Source organism: Lissotriton helveticus, chromosome 2_1, assembly GCF_964261635.1.
Source record: "Lissotriton helveticus chromosome 2_1, aLisHel1.1, whole genome shotgun sequence".
NCBI classification, from domain to species: Eukaryota; Metazoa; Chordata; class Amphibia; order Caudata; family Salamandridae; genus Lissotriton; species Lissotriton helveticus.
The window spans coordinates 1,445,688,931-1,445,694,930 of record NC_136059.1 but is presented as its reverse complement, the minus strand read 5'-3'; the positions used below and the strand labels follow the sequence as shown (position 1 = coordinate 1,445,694,930).

The following is a 6,000-nucleotide window of genomic DNA, read 5'->3' as shown; positions in this document are numbered from 1 at the left end:
CGGGGACAAAGATCGCATCTATGCGCGCTTGTGTGTGGTGAGCCACAGAGGTATGAGTGAATTGAGTGGTGTGGGGGTGCCATGTGCCCCATGCATCGCAAAGTCCCAGGGACTCTTACCAGCTCTGCAGCTGTTAGGGTAGCAGACGGAGGACCCGACGTATCAAGGGCCGGTGCCAAAACTGCATTAAAATCACCCGCCACAACCATGTTGCCCATGGGCGTATTGTTTAGCAGGGCCGCCATATGCACCAGTGCCGATGTGAGCATCGAGGGGGAGCATATACCAACATGAGAGTGAGAGGGGAGCCAGCCAGCGACCCACAAACTGTCACCGATGACCCTTGAGGATCGTGAAACACTTGGGAAAGAACAAAAGGCAGGGTGTGTCTCAGGAGGATAGCCACCCCTCGCGAGCCCCTGGAGAAGCCGGAGTAGTATACCCTGTCGTGGCCATAGCGGACCAAGAAGAGGTGCATTTCCTGAAGCATAAGAATATCTATGTGGAGACACTGCGCATATCTGAGAACCGCCATGCGCTTGTGCCGATCCAACAGGCCATTGACGTTCCACAACAATATGTGAAGAGACGCCCTAGGCACAGTATCAGTAATCATGGTAGGTGCTGCCTGGTTCATGACAAGTAGCATGCGAGCGTGTCCTGTTCATCTAATAAGAGTCTGTGCTGTTCCGCGATTGCTGAAACATAAAACCGGGTGCAAGTTTGGATGTTGTGTAAACGTTGATATAATAAAAATAAAAATAGTAAAACCAAGACTCAACTCTACAACTTCAGAGGACAACGGTCCTCCCTCCCCCCTCCCACTCCCACCCCCTCTCTACACTTCAGGAAAGAAAGCATCTGTTGCCCCAACTATGAACTAATGGAACAGAACCAAGCTAAAATGTTTGTAAATAGGGAAGCATGGAGGACCCCTCCTCATGACAGGATGTTCATAAATGAGATCAACTTAGGAAAGAAACATAAGACAACACTTAACACAGTCCCCGGCTGTGGAGACAAGCCCGACAGGCAGGGACGAGATCAGGCAGGATCCCTCAAGAGCATCGGGCTACGCGAAAGGTCAGTATCTGGAAGATCAAGATGAGAGGGCTGGGGTGAGGCAGCTCTGCACTCCAGGCAGCCAGAGGAGCCAGAGCGCCTCCCGGCAGAAGATTCCCCAGAAAGCATTGCTGGCTGCCGGGAGCTGCCCGGGAGGGAGTCCGACCGAGCCCGCTTCTGTCGACAGCGCCTGCGGTGACGTTTACGCTGCGGCTGTGGGGCGAAAGGCGTGGGCTGGACAGTTCCACCTCCCACCCCCCCATGGGCGAAGTCTGGCTGCCAGTTCACAGAGGGCGCCCTTCAGTTGCCCATGTCCAAGCCTCAGTAGGAGAGTTGAAAAACAAGGTTTTGTTTACAAACACCACTCTCAGGTGTGCCAGGAAAAGGAGGCGATATGGGATGTTGAGCTCCCTGAGCTTCTGTTTAACCTCACCAAGGATCGACGTTGTTCTTGGACCTCACGGGTATAGTCTGGAAAAATCATGCTTGCGTGATTCTCATAGAGGATCTGCTGGTGCTTGCGGGCTTCCGCCAGGATAGCATTGCAATCTTTGAAGTTGAGAACTCGCATTATGACTGGTCGAGGAGGAGCACCCGGTGGAGGTCTAGAAGCAAGAGACCTGTGGGCCAGCTTGATCGCGAACCATGGGTAAAGAGAGCCCTCAGGGACCCACCACTGCAGCCGCTTGTACAGGAAGTCCATCGGGCTGCCCTGCTCCGCTCCCTCCGGAAACCCCACGAGGCGGAGGTTGTTGTGCCTGAGTGTGAGACTGGAGACGGGCCATCTGCCCCTTCAGTTGCTCAATGTCATCTTCTACAGTAGAGATCTGGGTTTCAGTCTCCTTGATCTTGCATTCCGAAGATCCTGCCGGATGAAGGTCATGTCCACCCGCACCTCCGCTATCTTGCCCTCCACTGACATTTGCGAAGCATGGATTGCCTGCAACATGGTGGACAGATCAGCATATGGTGGAGGCTCTTGTTCAGAGGGGCCCCCGGTTGCACCGACATCCGATGTGGTAAAGCGGTCTATCTTGGTTTGCGTGGCGGGGGCCTTTGCAGACCTGTCGGTTCTTCCCATGGTGATACCCCCTGGATCCGCCAATTCCCAGCCTTCTCACCCGGAGGTGGCGGTCCCTTCCAAATAGGACAAAGTCAAGAAGCAGGAGTGGCTAGAGCAAAGGAGAAGCACCAGCCAAATCCGCCGCCGCACAACTCAACACTCAGTGATCAGGAGCAGAGGGGCCAACAGCCGGGCACAGATACTTCAGGGCTGGGGGCCCAGACAATGGCGGAACAACGGCAGAGCAGGGGGTGTGGCCCCACTGGTGCCCGGCTCTCCCACCAACAAGTACTCCACAGTCCTGGGGCACCCAAATACCTCTTAATTGCCGCTCTGCAGTCCCTGCCATCCAGCGCTGTCCAGCGCAACCTCCGGTCACTCGCCGGACCATCAAACGAAATCAGGGCACAGGTGGAGGCCAATTCAAGGATTAAGCACCATGAAGGACGAGAGGTAGCGAGGTGGGATCAGACGCCGCCGCTGGCTCGAATTTTCAGTGTTTGCGCATGGAGGATCTCTCGGACACCATTTTGCTCTAACCACAACTGGAAAGTTCCTCAGGCTGAATGGCTTCAAGCACTGGCATGTCCATTAGTGTTGTCTGCCCAGCCCATTCTTCCGGTGTGACTTTGAGGAGATCAAATACCACAGCAACCAAGCTTTTCTTTAATTCTGAGGAAGCGTTGTCACTCAAGGACTCCGATCTGCTACTCTTCTCTGAAGCAAGAGCTACGAGGTCCAGCCTTCTCAGACCATGAGTGCTAGATTTGCACCAAGGAGCTTCTGGTCACTGTTCCTCCGTGACAGCAGCCCAGCGGTCATTACTCCTGAACACTTGCTCTGCTCTGTGGAGGCTCCACGCTCCTAGATCGAGGAAAGACCAGGAGGCTGCGAGAAGGATCAGACGTCGCCGAGAAATGAAATGAAATGAAATTCCAGTATTTGTAAAGTGTACAGCTACCTCCGAAGTGTTGTCCCGGCGCTGGGGGTCATCGGGAAGATTAAGCAAGGTATTGCCCAGAGTCACATGGTGCTGGGCTAACCTGTCGCCGGAGCTAGGGGTCGAACTGTGAACCCTGTGTTCCGGAGTCTGGCACCCTGGCCGCTGAACCACACCTCTTCCCAGGAGCAGAGAGCCGACAGCGCAGAGATAGAGGGCTTCCTCCAGCGCCCAGACGTGTCCCCCGTAGGCCCCTAGAAGAGTATAGCCAGCGAGTCGCAGTGGGGGGGAACAGGCACGTATCTCCACTGCCAAGGGAGAAGGCGGCGGCAACGCGGATCGCGGCTCTCCAGAGCATCCGGTCGCACCTCCCCGCGCCACCAGGAGGGGGGAGGCACTCGGGAGACAACAGGAACAGTCGCTGCCTCAGGGTCCACGAGCACCCTCCACCAGCCTCCCCGCTGCCCGACACGACAGTCGATATAACGGCAGCGCTGCCAGGGAGGCTGGGGATCACATGAAAAGCGCCGTCCCCACCGCAGGCAACCAGGACTCCACGCCGCCAATCCGCCCCCTCCTGCGCCGGGCAGATCGCACAGAGAGCATAGTAAGGATGTGGGAGCCGCCATCTCGGTCGCGAGATGGCGGAGGGGTCCAAGAGTACTCTTACAGTGCGTCCACCATCTTAGTTCCACAAGCCATGCCCCCGGAGTGATTTCTTAAGGAGGTTTTGCCAACAGACACCTTCTCTCTTTAATGCCCTTTTGCCTTATCCTAAATTAGGGATGCCACTTTTAGAATAGAATAGGAATAGTCAGGAAAGAATGCTGTATGTTTGTGTATGTTCAACTGGTCTTGAATTGGTTATAAAGCTGACTAACCTTCAAGTGTTTTTCGATTTGCGTTCTTGTGTAGCCTTTATATGTTACACTGTTTTTCAACTGATTTATGACATTGTACTCCCCTCCATGCTTTTATGCTGCAAAAAGAACCATCAGGAGACCGACATTGGATTTGAACTGAACACGTGGCCTCAGGCTCATTCAAAGTAAACTGACGTTTGATGAAAAGCCTACAGCACCTGCTGTTCCCAGGTGGAGTCCTATCCAGGTACTAACCAGGACCAACCCTGCTTAACTTACGAGATCAGCCAAGGTCAGGTGCTGCCAGGATGATAAGGCCGTAGACATGAAGTGCATTGATATTTGTGTTCTTAGCTTTGTTTTTTTGACTGGCCATAGAAAGTCAGACATACCAACCACTTCACCTAAAGCAAAAAAAATAAGATGAAAAGACTACACCACCTGGTAATCCCAGGTGATCTCCCATCCAGGTACTAACCAGTCCCGATCCTGATTAATTTCTGAGATCAGGTGCTTTCAGGGTGGTATGACGGTAGACCAACCCTGCTTATCTTCCGAGATCAAATAAGGTCCGGTGCTCCCAGGGTGGTAAGGGCATAGGCATGAAGAGCACTGACGTTAGGGTCTTAGCTTTTTTCATTCAACTTCAGTGCTGACCATAACACGTCAGACATGCCAACCACTTCACCTAAAGCAAACAAATAAAAGATGAACAGCACCTGGAATTCCAAGGCTGTCTCCCATCCAGGTACTAACCATGCCCAACACTACTCAACTTCTGATATCAGAGGAGATCAGATGCTCTCAGGGTGGGATAGGTGCAGGCGTATGTTCACTGGCGTTTCGGATCTTACCTTTTTTTCATTTGACTTGAGTGCTGGCCATAGCATGTCAGACATGCCACACACTTCACCTAATGCAAATAATAAATTTAAAAAATATGAAATGCTGACAGCACTTTTCATTCTCAGGCTGTTTCCCACCTATGAACAAATCAGGACCATCCCTGCCTAACTTCTGAGATCAGAGGGGATCCAGTGCTTTCAGGATGCTATGGCCATAGGAATGAAGTGTACTGATGTTTGGGATCTTAGTTTTTTTCACTTGACTTCAGTGCTGGCCATAGCAAGTTAAACATGCCCCCCACTTAACCTAAAACAAAACAAAAATAAAAAAGATGAAAAGACTGGAGCACCTACTATTCCCAGGTGGCCTCACATTCAGGTACTAACCAGAGCTGATCCTGCTTAACTTTTAAGATCAAACGAGATGAGGTGCTTTCAGGGTGGTATCTTCATAGGCATGAGGTACATTGACGTTGAGGGACTTTGCTTTTTTCATTTGACTTCAGTGCTGACTATAGCAAGTCAGACATGACACCCACTTCACCTAAAATGAAGTAAAAAAAAGATGAAAAGCCTACAGAACCTGGTATTCCCAGGCAGGATCCCACCAAGGTACAAACCAGGCCCAAACCTGTTTAACCTCTGAGATGAGAGGAGATTAGGTGTGTTCAGGATGGTATGGCCGTTGACATGAAATGAAGTGCACTGACGTTTGGGGTCTTAGCTTTTTTCTTTCGACTTCAGTGCTGGCCATAGCAAGTGAAATATGACACCCACTACAACTAAAGCAACAAAAAATGATAAAAAGCTTACAGCACATGGTGTTCCCAGCTGTCTCCCAGCCAGGTACTAACCAGGCCCAACCGTGCTTAACTACTGAGATCAGGCACTTTCAGTGTTGTATGGCCATAGACATGAAGTGCACTGACGTTTGCGGTGTTAGCTTTTTTCATTCGACTTCAGTGCTGACCACAGCAAGTCAGACATACCACCTACATCACCTAAAGCAAAAAAAAAATAACAAAAGCCTACAGGACCTGGTATTCCTAGGCAGTCTCCCATCTAGGTAATAACCAGGCCCACCCCTGCTTAACGTCTGAGTTCAGACGCTCTCAGGGTGGTATGGCTGTAGGCTTGAAGTGCACTGACATTTGGGATCGTAGCTTTTTTTAATCGACTACAGTGCTGGCCATAGCAAGTCAGAAATACCATACACTTTAGCTAAAG

The 6,000-nt window shown here is 51.5% G+C and overlaps 1 protein-coding gene and 2 pseudogenes across 1 annotated transcript in view; 1 reads left to right on the top strand and 2 right to left on the bottom strand.

Moving 5' to 3' along the window:
- The first annotated feature begins 3,535 nt into the window (after nucleotides 1-3,535).
- SH2D4A (SH2 domain containing 4A) overlaps nucleotides 3,536-6,000 on the top strand; it is a 764,817-nt gene continuing 762,352 nt past the window's right edge. The window contains exon 1 of the mRNA XM_078676366.1: nucleotides 3,536-3,672. The gene's annotated coding sequence lies outside the window, so the exon portion shown is untranslated. The remainder of the gene's footprint in view (nucleotides 3,673-6,000) is intronic.
- On the bottom strand, nucleotides 5,345-5,463 carry LOC144820925 (5S ribosomal RNA; annotated as a pseudogene).
- LOC144820879 (5S ribosomal RNA) lies at nucleotides 5,799-5,907 on the bottom strand (annotated as a pseudogene).